Below are 14,005 nucleotides of genomic sequence, written 5' to 3'. Positions count from 1 at the left end.
AGTGACTCTATTCAGCCCCGTTAGAAATAATGGAACGAAACATTCCTTTCTCCCCATCCCTCCCTGTCCAGCTGCGACAAAGAATACTAAGAACCTCCCAACCAACTAACCACCAACCAACCAAATCACAACAAAACTGAATGCGTGGTGGAGGGGTGCAGCTGCCTGGATGGGAACTGAGTTACCTAAAGTGGTTAGGAAACCACAGGTTCCTACAGAGATGCACCATGCCAGACACGCCCAGATTTTAATCTCCCAAATGCTTGGTGTTGAAGAGATGGCTCAAATCAGCTCAGTGGATACTCCCCCTGCCCCCCCCGCCCCCCCCATCCAAGTGCTGAAGTTTAGAAGTTCTGGTTTAGTGTTGAGGACTTGAGCCTCCATCTCTTAGCTGGAGCCCTCCCTTACATCACCACATTCTGTGGGTAAGCCCATTTGTCATCTTGGGAGACTCAGTAAGGCATGGTGACTTGTGTACTTAATTGGCCAGGGACTGGCTTGAGGGAGGGTGCCTCCATTTCCTGGGTCTCTTCACACATAAGAGCTCGATTCACTGGACTGATCTTACCTCGGAGAGTTATAACTTCTACTTCTTTCTAGTCTATACTTTTCCGCTATCCTACCCTTTAGTCCTTGGGACATCTGTTAAACTCATGACAAAATGTGTGAAGCCCCGGAGTCCCTGACAGACTCCTGGCTGTCCCTAAGGAGACTGAGTCTCAGTGGCCTATATTTGGTCCCCGCCCCCTGTAACCTTTGTATTCAAATGCAAAATCACTTATACATTCAGTGGCAAAACAGAGAATAAAATACAGCTCTAAGGATGAAGCCCACAAGAGAGCCTGACAGCTTGAAGCTTCCCTGAATATTCTTCTAGGATACTTCCATTTATTTCTCTTCTTCCCAGCTGGGAGCCTCTCCTGGCCTCTTTCCTAACCCTCTGACCCCTGGATGGCTAGTTGGAAAGAGTTTTGTGAGGGAAGTGGATTTTCTGGGCTGTGGATGTGATCCTCAGAAAGTTGACGGATGTCTAGAAAATTCTACATTGGTTATTTAAGTTCTTTCATGCCGAAGGCGTTCGGATATGCCCTTGAGAGAATTACGACTAATTATGTTCTTCTCGTTAGTTCCAACATTTTGTCCCAGTTACATTATGTCCCTTTTTTCTTTTCTCAGGTTTTTTTTTTTTTTTGGTTTTTCGAGACAGGGTTTCTCTATGGTTTTGGAGCCTGTCCTTGAACTAGCTCTTGTAGACCAGGCTGGTCTCGAACTCACAGAGATCCGCCTGCCTCTGCCTCCCGAGTGCTGGGATTAAAGGCGTGCGCCACCACCGCCTGGCTTTTCTCAGTTTTTTAAAGTAAATCTTGACATCATATGATTTTATCCATGTATGTCCATAGATCAGCACAATCCTGGAAAAGTTAGATCACTGTGACGCTATTATTACTCTCAAGAAAGTGAACAAAGAGTCTTTCCTGCCATCTATGACCCAGTCTATGTTAGTTTTCCCTCAGCTTTCTCCCGATGTCTATCTGGAGTTGAACTGTATCCGCTTGCTTTGTATGATGTGTTATACTCCTATTGTATGGTACAGCTTTCAAGTTACTTTCCATCTACTTTCTACAAAGTCCCACTAAAGATGTACGGTAGTGTTTGATTCATTTTACCCCTAAGGAAACTTGCAAATGCAGACGCTGTCTTTGCAACGTAGCTTGTTGCTGGGCAATTCCTTGGATAAAGCTGAATGGTCTTCAAGAATATCAGCATGGCGTGCTAGCAGCTCCCTGAAGAAGACCCTTTGGCCCCCTGCACCTGGAGTTTATCACTTTTTGTCAAAAGACCCTTTTGGGAATTGACCTTTTGAAGCTTGATATGAGCTACCAAGGGAGGAAGCACAAATTTGCTGCAGGAAAGCAGTGTTCTTCTCCAGGCTGAAGACAGATGACTCGTTCAGCTAGGCAGCGCCCTTCTTACCCTTCTTGGGCTTCTTGGTTTAAAAGTAGGATGAAGGAAATGACTGTATCTGGTTTCTAGAAAAATCAAAGGCCTCAGAGGAGAATTTGGGAGAGGACAATCACTGGTCTTTGAGTTTGAGCATCACATGGGTATTTTGAGTGCTGGCATCTTTCATACTAATGTCCCTAACTCCTATGACAGAAAAAGGAAGAGGACTCTGCCTCCCCACTAGAGTCTCCAGTTTCAAGACATCTTAGTTGATTTTGCTTTTGTCGAATGAGGGTTGGTAGCACCAGAGTGTTTTGGTATTTGGGTTTTATCACTTATGTTTATTTGTTTCTTAAATACAGGGCTAAGTCATTGTACATCTTATTACTATAGGTTGGGATCCTCCTTGCTTGGCAAGCAGTGTGGGAAGAAAGGACTTCTCATTTAGTGCATTCTGTGTCCCTACCCCCAGCATGACTATTTGAAAAGGCATCCAATAGTCTTAGCACTCTCATCCCAGCCAATTGACTATAGATCAGCACGTGTGTTTAGGGATTCAGTTCTGTGCTGTTGACCTGTGTCTGTCTTGAAGCCCCACATCTTGACTGCTAGTGTGTTTGAAACTAGAGAGTGTGCATGTGTCTTTAACTGTTTTTTATTTGGAGTTGTCTCGACGATTATGGATCTCTTGCAACTCCATATGTGTTTTAGAATTGGTTAACTCATCAATGTCCACAAAGAAGTCAGCTAAGATCAGCACTGTGTCGGATGTATAGGTCAACAAGGGGAGTAGGCTCATTTTTAAAAAGTAAACCTTCCAGTCCGCGAGCACGGATGTTCTGCCATTTATTGAGATGCTCTTACACGTCTTTCAACAACGTCTTGTATTTTCAGGGCATAACGTCTGTGCTTTTGTTGAACATATTTCTAGAATTTTATTCCTTTGGATGCTGTTGTAAACGGATTTCTTTTTCCCATTGATTTTTGGTTTGCTCATGAAAAGCAGGTATAAGGGGCTGGAGAGAAGACTCAGCAGTTAAGACCTTGTAGTGCACTTGTAGAGGACAAGAATTTGGTTCCTAATACCCACATGGTTCACAGTTGCCTATAACACTACCTCCAGGGGACCTGACTTTTTCCTCTGACCTTCACAGTGACTTCGCTCATGTGCACAGACAGACACAGAGACACACAATTAAAAATAAATAAATACAAATTTAAAGAAAGTATAAACAAATAACATTGTTTTGGATGTTGATCTTGCATGACCTCAATGAACTCATTCACTGATTCCAGTATTTTTAGTAACTTTCTTAGGAATTAAAAAGTGTTATATTTTATGTATGTGTGGGCACACACATGCCACTGTACACATGTGAAAATCAGAGGACAACTTTCAGGAGTCCATTCTCTTCCACCTTGTGGGTGCTGGGGATTGAAACCAAGGCCACGAACCTTGTTGCTGGCAAGCGCTTTCACCTGCTGAGCCATCTCGCTGACCTGGTTTCTCAAGAGTTTTGAAAATGTGCATAGGTGAGTACATCCTTCAATAGGAGTGTGGTGTTCATGAGATGGAAGATGTGTGGTCTTCTAGGGAATGGCGGGACCAGAGGCGGGTGATTGTGAAAGCAGGTAGGAACAGATGAATGCAATTCCCTGTGGCCAGAGCTCTGGGCAGGAAGCTGGTGCTAGTTCTTGTGATGCTAGAGGATAGAGGCTTGCTAAAGCTGGCACTAAGAGCCTGGCTGTGACTTAAAATACAGGAGGATATCAGAATCCAACTTAGTAGAAGACTTCTGCTTAGCGCTAATGTTGGTAGCTGAGAAAGTCTGTCCTGCTCAGTACAAATGAGAACTTTCTGGCCTCTGGGTACATGCCACTACCCTGTAGATGCCATTATCCCGAGTGAGCGCTGGAGTCTTGGTACCAGCTGGCTTTGTGCAGCCGAGCCCAGCCAGCTTCGCTGATGTGGCAGTTGGTGCCTGCTGCTGATGCTCCCTGGATTCTCTCTCGTAGGAGCCAAGGCTGCCGTGGGCAGCACAATCCCAGGTCTTCGGCTTTTTAACCATTTTCAGCACAGTACGCTGCTCTAGCGTACCCAGTCACGTCCAGGAGAGCCGAAGATGTGGCTGTGGCCTCTGTTGTGAGGCCTGTGATTGGTCCCTCTGGGCTTGGTTGTCATGTAAAGAGCCCAAGACTGAAACGATGGACCGTTGGACCAAGTTGTGTCTCCCAGACCCTGCAGACAAAAGCTTGGTCTGGTAGCTCCTGGAGATGCCCAAAGTGTACAAAGCTGAGTCTGAGTCTCAGGCTGATGGTCAGGCCTTCTCTTAGAGAAAGAGCCTTGAGAAGCTGTTACTTAGGGAGTGAGTCAATGGGCTGTCCCCATCACCACTTCTAATGGTTCATTTCAGAAAAAAAAATTGACTTGTGTACTCCCCACGCTAGGACACCCCCCCATCTCCCACCTAACACACTCAGCTCACCCCAACTCTCTGAGCCCCTCCATAATTGTATGTCCACCTAGACTAACCCTGAGCACTCCACGCTAAGGGATTAGCTCGAAGTCTGCAGTCAGTTTCATCCCTGGGGACACCAGACTTGTTGATTCCCAACAAGCCCGGATTACTTCCTAAGTTTGTATATCACCCTGGCCCCCGGTCTCCTCTCTCCCTGACTATTTTTTATGAACTTCCATCTCCTTCCAAGAGGCATGGAAAGTCAGACCCTTCTGATTAGTTCCAAGATGAGTTCTAAGATATGGTGTGTCTGCAAGTGTGTGGGTAGGATGGTAAAACCTGTTTCCCTTGTGGCATGTTAGTGGTTGATAGGAGGCCACGTGAATAATAAGACCTCTATAGATCCCATAATCTTGTGAAACCATGTACAAAGTTGGGCATGTTAAGTTAGGCACAGTGATATGCTGACAGAGACAGGTGTATGTTTGGGACTCACTGACCAGCCACTTTAGGCTACTTGAAAAGCAGCTACAGGCCAGTAGGAAACTGTATCTCAAAATCCAGTATGAATGGAACCTTGAGAAACAACAACCAAGGTTGACGTCTGACCTCAACACACACACACACACACACACACACACACACACACACACACATATATATATATATATTTTAATGTAATACAAATGGAATGATACCCCTCCTGGGTTTTGCCCAGATTCCTCCCAATCTGAGATTATATTACTCATCACCCTTAGAGCATTGGCTATGTATGAGCCAGTCACTACTCTGGATACTTTGGACTTTTTATGTCATTCCAAGGACCCTATTACTCTTCTCTATTTGCAGAATCCAAGGTTACTCTTGGGTGCCAACATTCTGTTCTTCTTAATATTGTCTTGTGTGCAAGCCATGCATCCCTTTTCCTTGAGTGATGCAGGTTGGCTATTTGAACCCAGTGTGCATCCTTACCTTGTGAATTTCTCTATGGCCTTTACATCTGATTGTGAGTTTCCCTGTCCCGTCACTGTGGGGAACATGCTGGACAGATGAGGTGTAACACTTCATTGTTACATGTGTGTTATACATGTATGCACACATGTGTGCAGGTGTGCTCACCAATGCAGCTGCAATGTGGAAGCCAGAAGTTGACGTTGGAATGCCTTCCTCAATTGCTTCTATAGCTTATTTTTTTTCAGACAGTGTATCTTACCGAGCCTGTAGTTCACAGTGTCAGCTAGGCTGACTGAGCACAGGGCCTTGACTCCTGCCCCAAGTGTCAGGGTTACAGACCCAGGCTGCTGTGCCCATGGGCACCGAGGATCTGAATTCTGATTCTCATGCTTGCATAAGAAGCACTTTACCCACGGAGCTGTCTCCCTGGCCCCTCCATGTTAGTAGTGGTTGATAGGAGATTTTTCCTTTTCATCCAGTCTACGAGTTTCCAGTAAGCACATCTGAAAGTGTTTGAAATTGTTCCTTCAGCCTCCCCAGAGAACATCCTGGTCAAAGTTAGAGTTCACCCCAAGCCCAAGGTGGGCTGTGGGGAACCCTGACTAGTCACAACAAATTATGCCCACAAAGCCCTCATTTTGAAGGCTGAAAAATATTCAGCTCTGTATAACTACCTTCTCACCACCTCGCCGAGCACCGAGCATTCCATCTGTATGACCAGAAATAGATGGGACTGAGGTGGAATTCAGGGCCAGGCCAGGGGCAAAATGAATCAGCTGGACCAGTCTGGTGTCTTAAAACCTCCATCTGTGTCTGGGGTATTCACAAGGACTTCCCTTATGCTCTGAAGGTACCTCATCTGCCCAAGACAGCCTCGCTCCTGGAACAGCCACTCGGAAATGCAGTCTTGGCCCTGAGCCAAGACCATCCATCTTTCCTATTGGCCTCAGCAGGAATCCCAGTCCAGCGAAGGAGACAGTCCTCACCTCAGTCCCTGATCTAATCTCTAGAGATGTCAAATAACATATTCTTTTTTTTTAAATTTATTTATTATGTATACAATATTCTGTCTACATGTATGCCTGCAGGCCAGAAGAGGGCACTAGACCTCATTACAGATGGTTGTGAGCCACCATGTGGTAGCTGGGAATTGAACTCAGGACCTTTGGTAGAGCAGGCAATGCTCTTAACCGCTGAGCCATCTCTGCAGCCTCCTCAAATAACATATTCTGATGGGTGACAGAGTTCTGCTGAGGTCCAACCGTGCTGTTCAGCAGCAGCATGGGCCATGTGCTCTCCTTTGGTGAGGTTGTCTCCCATGACTGTCTAGACCATGTATAGGGGCAATAGGGTAAGAATGGGTGCTCTAGAACACAGACGTACAGATATGGGCTGGGGAAATGGCTCAGAGATTAAGAGCACTTGCTGCTCTTCCTTAGAAGCCGGGTCCAGTTCCCAGCAACCACCCACATGGAAGCTCAAAACTGTAACTCCAGACAGTTAAAAATAGTAAAACGACTTAATTATTAATTATTCCCTTTATTAATATATAGTACCCTTCTTTTTCTCTTCTGATTAATTTTGTGCCTGCTTTGTCCAGCTTATTTATTTATTTATTTGGTTTCTGCTTTCTATCCTTTGACTCACCATTCGTGCACCTTTACCAGTGGGGTGTATCTCTTGATGCCTGTATAAAGCTGGATCTGGCCCACATGGTTCCACGCACAGGAAAATGTATCATGCCTCTTTCTGGCTTTAGCTCAGCTGCCAGGTCAGTGTATATGGGGAAAGACATGCTGGAAGGGTAGCCTCGGAGTATGGCATGAGCAAGAAATCCTACTTGGATGAAGCCCAGGACAGGGTCCTCAAGACACATTGCCAAAAGAAAGTCATTAAGAAAGCTATCACATAAACGTAAAAAAGATACCCATCCCAACAGATTAACAGATTAACCTAGAAATAATACAAGAAAAATGATGCCTTCAATGCTCACAACCTTTTAGTAACTGATTCCAAAGATTTCAAATAAGATGAAACATGGAACAACGAATTCAAAAGTGCTCAGTGCTTTGAGAGATAGTGTGATTAGCAGGTTTGTGATGTAAGAAGGCACTGGAGGGTCTGAAGAAGACATTTGACCATATGCGTAGTCAAGACAGAGGAAATAAAAAGAGAACAAGATAGAAAGTCAGGAATGAGAAACTAAAAAAAAAAATCAGAAAAATCAGTTGATGTCTTTAGCGACAGACTAGATCAGATAGAAGAAAAAATAATACACTTGAAGACAAGACTTTAAATAAGTTAGTAACAGATGGAAAGAAAGAAAAATAAGGGACCATGTGAGAGATTTGGGGGTACCCTTAAAAGATCAAATATTTGGCTTGCTGGTGCCTGAAGAAGAGTTACAGGCTGAGGGCATAGAAAATCCATCCAATAAAATAAAAGCAGAACATTTTCCAAATCTTGGTGAAAACTTAAGCACCTAAGTACAGGAAACATCCAAACCCCTGATACTTCGCTGTGATAAATTATAGTAAAATTGTCGAAAGGACAGAACAAAGGAAGACTTTTTATACTCAGCAATATATTCAGCAGAAATGCCAAGTAACAGAGAAAGGCAAACTTCCTAGATGAACAGTTTCTCAGAATACCAAGAGGGCATGTAATGAGATATTTAGGCACTGAAAGAAAATGACTACCAAGACTATTATACCCAGCAAGGCTGTCCATCATAGTCAAGGGAGAGGTAAGGATCTTTTATGACAAGGCTAAGTTAAAGGCATTCATAACTAGTAGACCACAATTATAGAATATGGTAAAAAGAATTCTATACCAAGAAGAGAAAAATATGATAAACATCATCATTAGAAAATATGTATGAATTCTTAGGGTCCTCTTTGTTGTCTAGGTTGTTTGGGGTTATGGGCTGTAGGTTGGATTTTCTTTTCTTTATGTCTAGAAGTCACTTATGAGTGAGCACATATTATATTTGTTTTTATGAGCCTGGGTTATCTCACTCAGTATGTTTTTTTCTAGACCCATCCATTTGCCTGCAGATTTCAAGATGTCATTATTTTTTACTGCTGAGTAGTACCCCATTGTGTAAATGTACCACATTTTCTTAATCTATTCTTCAGTTGTGGGGCATCTAGGTTGTTTCTAGGTTCTTGCTATTACAAATAATGCTGCTGTGAACATAGTTGAACACATGTCCTTATGATATGATTGAAAACCCTTTGGGTATATACCCAACAGTGGACTTGCCGTGTCTTGAGGTAGATTGTTTCTAATTTTCTGAGAAATCACCATACTGATTTCTAAAATGTCTGTACAATTTTGCGCTCCCACCAGCAATGGAAGAACGTCCCCCGTACCCCACATCCTTTAAAGAGAGACATACTTGAATCTATATGGGAAGGAGAAAAAGACAAGATCTCCTGAGTAAATTGGGAGCATGAGGGTAATGGGGGAGAATAGAAGGGGAGGGGCAGGAAGGGATGGGAGCAGAGAAAAATGTATATTTCAATTTTTTAAAAATGGCCAAAAGAAGGGGGAGGGTAGTTCGGAAACCACCCATTGCCACAGCTACAGAAGTCTGATCTCTGGCTGCGGTCACAGCTATAGCTGATAAGCTTTATGTGCTCTATAGTAATTTCTCTTTCTTTTTCTGGAATAAAGTTTGCTTCTGGTTTAATAGACCAAAAAATTATGTATAAATTCCACTAAAAACACCAAATCTACAAGTGAGAAATAGAAAAGGCTCAGGCATTACCAATGGAACAAATCCTCAAATCTCTGAAATAAAAGAGAAAGAAATAAACAAAATAGACCAAAACTACTAAGAAAAATGTCAACAAAATGTGAGGATCAAGTGTGTAGGTGGATGTGTGTCTCACTCGCAGCCCTGGACGTAAATAGCCTTAATTCTCTAATTAAACACAGGCTGGCTGATTTAAAAAGAACACCCAATAAAATCATACCCATAATAAATATCCTTAGCCGATGAGGACACAGACAGAATGGAAAGATGAAATGACAGTTCAAGCAAATAGATTCCAAAAGCATGAGTAGATGAAATAAACATACATAGAAACAGAATAGCTTAGACGAAGAGGGCTCCTATGTCTTGACCAAAGGAACCATTTATCACGAAAAATATAGCAATAAATTTATATGCACCAAGCACTGGAGCACTTAGTCTTTTCAAAACAAGTATTACTAGACATATAAATGAGAGTGAGAGGGCCCTTGTAGCCCAGCACCTCGCGTCACGGGGCTTAGTGGACATTATATTCTCAAATAGATTAAATGTAATGTAAGAATATCCTTAACTGCTTAATTGCAAGCCAGTGAGAAAATACTGGGGACAAACATGTATCACTTTCTGATAAGCAACAGTGTTTTTGACTCTGCCAGACAGCTACCCCAGTCCTTAGTCATGTTGCCCGCAGCCCTCTGGTGTTGACCTTTTCCTGGGCTCCACCGGATGAGTCATTAAGAGCCTCTGTTGCAAAGTTCCCAGGTGTCACTCAAGTTATAATCAGTAGGATATTCTTCAAAGAAGGACGTATGGGACAGTCCACCCACCCGCCCCAGCCTGCACAACCTCAGGATGCGTGGACCGAGCTGTGGAGTCTCTGCAATCATCTGCTGTGGCCGGCTGACACAGTTGGCGGACACCCTCTGCTCACAGTTCAGAGATTCCAGAATTTCCACCATGTCTATGATGCAACTTCTCTGCTGTGGAGTGTTCTGAGACTCTGGCTATAAGAGACACCTCAGGATTCAGAGGGATGCTGAGAATAGTGCTTCTGTTGTCTGACCGCTCGTCCAGTAGTAGTGTAGAGATGAGGCTCCCCCCAGCACCTCTCTCGTCTTTGTCTCTCTTCCCTCTCCCTTCTCTCCCACCCCATGGTATATGTGGCACTACACAATGCCCACGCATATTGATGCTGAGACCAGCGGACCAGTTGGATGTCTCTTTCTATTGCTTTGTTCTTTGGAGACAGAGTCTGTAGCTGAATTTGAAGCCCTCTGTCTATGCTAGGCTGGCTGGTCAGCGAGGACCCAGGATCCACCCATCTCCATATCTAATGCTTGGGTTACAATCACACATGGCCATGCCCAGCTTTTATGTGGCTAATCCGGATGTTAACTCGACTCCTCTTGCTTTCACAGCAAACACTATTGTTATTGTTTTTATTGAGCTATACATTTTCCCCACTCCCCTTCCTTCCTCCCTTCTCCCCTCTCACCCTCCCCACTGCTCCCCATGCTCCCAGTTTCCTCAGAAGATCTTGTCTTTTTTCTTCTTCCAGGTGGGTCCATAGATGTCTCTCTTAGGGTCTTCTTTGTTGTCTAGGCTCTCTGGGGTTGTGGACTGGTTAGCCTTTGCTTTATGTCTAATATCCGCTTATGAGTAAGTACATATTATATTTGTCTTTCTGGATCTGGTTTACCTCACTCAGTATGATTTTTTTCCCTAGTTCCACCCATTTGCCTGCAAATTTTAAGATGTCATTATTTTTTGCAGCTGAGTAGTACTACATTGTGTAAATGTACCGCATTTTCCTTATTTATTCTTCAGCTGAGGGGCATCTAGGGTGTTTACAGGTTTTGGCCATTACAAATAATGCTGCTATGAACATAGCTGAGCAAATGTCCTCATGGTATAATTGAGCATCCTTTGGATATATGTCCAAGCATGGTATTGCTTGGTCTTGAGGTAAATTGATTCCTAATTTTTTGAGAAACCATCATACTGATTTCCAAAGTGGCTGTACAAGTTTGCACTTCCACCAACAGTGGAGGAGTGTTCCCCTTACTCCACATCCTCTCCAGCATAAGCTGTCGTCAGTGTTTTTGATCTTGGCCAATCTGACAGGTGTAAGATGGTATCTCAGAGTTGCTTTGAATTGTGTTTCTCTGATGGCTAAGAAAGTTGAGCATTTTCTTAAGTGTCTTTTGTGACCATTTGAGAGTCTTCTGTTGAGAGCTCTCTGTTTAGGTCTGTACCTCATTTTTTATTGGATTATTTGTTCTTTTGATGACTAGTTTTTTGAGTTCTTTGTGTATTTTGGAGATCAGTCCTCTGTCAGATGTGGGGTTGGTGAAGATCTTTTCCATTCTGTAGGCTGCCATTTTGTCTTGTTGACCATGTCCTTTGCTTTACAGAAGCTTCTCAGTTTCAGGAGGTCCCATTTATTAATTGTTTCTTTTAGTGTCTGTGCTACTTAGGTGTTATATTTAGGAAGTGGTCTCCTGTGCCATTGTGTTCAAGGGTACTTCCCACTTTCTCTTCCATGAGGTTTATGTGGTTGGTTTTATGTTTAGGTCTTTGATCCATTTGGACTTGAGTTTTGTGCATGGTACTAGATATGGATCTATTTTCATTCTTCTACATGTTGATATCCATTTATGCAAGCACCACTTGTATAATATGCTTTTTTTCCATTTTCCATTTTTAGCTTCTTTGCCAAAAATCAGGTGTTTGAAGGTGTGTGAATTAATATTCGAGTCTTTGATTTGATTCTCTTGGCACTACTGTTTGTTTTTATGCCAATATCAAGTTGTTTTCAGTACTGTAGCTCTGTAGTAGAGTTTGAAGTCAGGGATGATGATGCCTCCAGAAATTCCTTTATTGTACAGAATTGGTTTTGCTATCCTGAGTTTTTTGGTTTTCCAATATGAAGTTTAATATTGTTCTTTCAAGGTCTGTGAAGAATTTTGCTAGAATTTTGATGGGTATTACATTGAATCTGTAGATTGCTTTTGGTAAGATTGCCATTTTTACTGTGTTAATCCTTCCTGTCTAAGAGCGTGGAATATCTTTCCATTTTCTGATGTCTTCTTCGATTTTTTTCTTCAAAGATTTAAAGTCCTTCACTTGTTTGGTTAGAGTTGCCCCAAGATATTTTATATTATTTGTGGCTATTGTAAAGGATGATGTTTCTCTAATTTCTTTTTCAGCCTGCATAGCATCTGTATATAGGAGGGCTACTGATTTTTTTTTCAGTTAATCTTGTATCCTGCTACATTACTGAAGGTGTTTATCAGCTGTAGGACACAGAAAGCACTTTTAGTGCCTGTACCATCTCCCTAACTCTTCTTCTTTTTCTTTTAATTAATTTTTATTTTAGTTTCTCTCTTTCTCCCTCTCCCTCTCTTTCCCTTTCTCTCTGTGTCTGTCTGTCTGTCTGTCTATCTGTCTGTCTGTCTGTCTCTGTGTTTGTGTGTACCTTCAGAGGCCAGAAGAGGACATCAAATCCATTGGAGCTGAGTTACACATAGTTATAAGCCACCTGATGTGGGTGCTAGGAATTGAACTTGGGTCTTCTGCAAGAGCAGCAAGTGCTCTTAACTGCCCAGTCACCCCTTAAGTCCTTTCCTGACCTCCTCTGGCGGGAACTGATGGAGCAGGTCTGAAGAAGACAGAAGTGCCCCATTTTTCCAGATGTCTCCATATATCTGGAGTAGCTGATGGGGAATTTGCCATGTTGGTTTATGTTCACGTGTCAGAAAAGGCAAGAAACAATCACTTCTGTTTGGAGTAAAGAGAAGCCTTGAGTCATGGGGTCCGCATAGCCCCACTACTTTGGGTGTCTGGTCTTCAGGGATACCTGAAACTTCACCCTCTTGTGGGTTGGTTGGATGCCAGCTTAGAGATGAATCATACAAATCAATGAGAAAACGGGAAAGGGGAAAAAAGGCACAAAGATATCTCCAAAGAAAGAGTCTGGGTAGCCAAAGCAATGCCAACTAAAGCAAAATATTATGTTTGCATATCAATGCAGGGAAACCTCCGTACTGCTGACCACACTGGAAACTCACCGAAGCCTTAGTGTATTTTGCAGAAGTGTTGGCTTTTTTATAGACTTTTCTGCCTCCCTAGTTTATTTTTAGGAATGCATCCCAAGGTTGTGTAACATTTTAGCAATATGGGTTTTCATTTCAACAATGTATACAGTAGCAGAGAGATTTAGATGCAGAATTATAGTCTTTCTGCATGACTCAATGCTCTATAATTGTAATTTTGTGTCACTCTGGAAAAATACTAGAGGAAATCAACTTTATTTATTTTTATTTTATGTACATTGGTATTTTGCCATGGTGTTGGGTCCCCTGGAATTACAGAGTTTGGAGTTGCTGCGTGGGTACTGGAAATTGAACCCCAGCAGTGCTCTTAACCACTGAGCCATCTTTCTAGCCATGAAAATCAACTTTAGAGAAGAAAGATTTGTTTTGGTTCATTGTTTCAGAGGTGTCAGTTCATCATGGTGATGAGGGTACAGCAGAGAAGACCATCATACATTGTGGCCAGGAAGCAGATAGTACCTGTCCTTCATCCAGGGGACAGCTTACCGACTGGAGCCACTCATCCTTTCTGGACTCCCCCACATATACACATGCAGAAGTGATCTTTACTAAATTCTTAGGTGCCTCTCAATCCAGTCCAGTTCACCATCAAGATTAATCATCATAATAAATAATAACTATATAAAGAAAAATTAATTATAATGTCTGCTATATACTATTCAATTAAAAGACTGAGGTGTGTGTGTGTGTGTGTGTGTGTGTGTGTGTGTGTGTGTGTGTATTTTTGAGACAAGGTCTCTCTATGTAGCCCTGGCTATCATAGAACCCTATAT

The 14,005-nt window shown here is 42.7% G+C and overlaps 1 protein-coding gene across 3 annotated transcripts in view; it reads left to right on the top strand.

Moving 5' to 3' along the window:
• Positions 1-14,005, top strand: part of Loxl2 (lysyl oxidase like 2) — an 81,806-nt gene that overhangs the window by 913 nt on the left and 66,888 nt on the right. The window lies entirely within an intron of this gene.

Source organism: Alexandromys fortis, unplaced genomic scaffold (assembly GCF_014885135.2).
Source record: "Alexandromys fortis isolate MF-2015 unplaced genomic scaffold, M_Fortis_MF-2015_v1.1 scaffold_203, whole genome shotgun sequence".
In the NCBI taxonomy this organism is placed as follows: Eukaryota; Metazoa; Chordata; class Mammalia; order Rodentia; family Cricetidae; genus Alexandromys; species Alexandromys fortis.
Note: the sequence above shows the minus strand (reverse complement) of the source record. Positions and strands in the feature narration are given on the sequence as shown.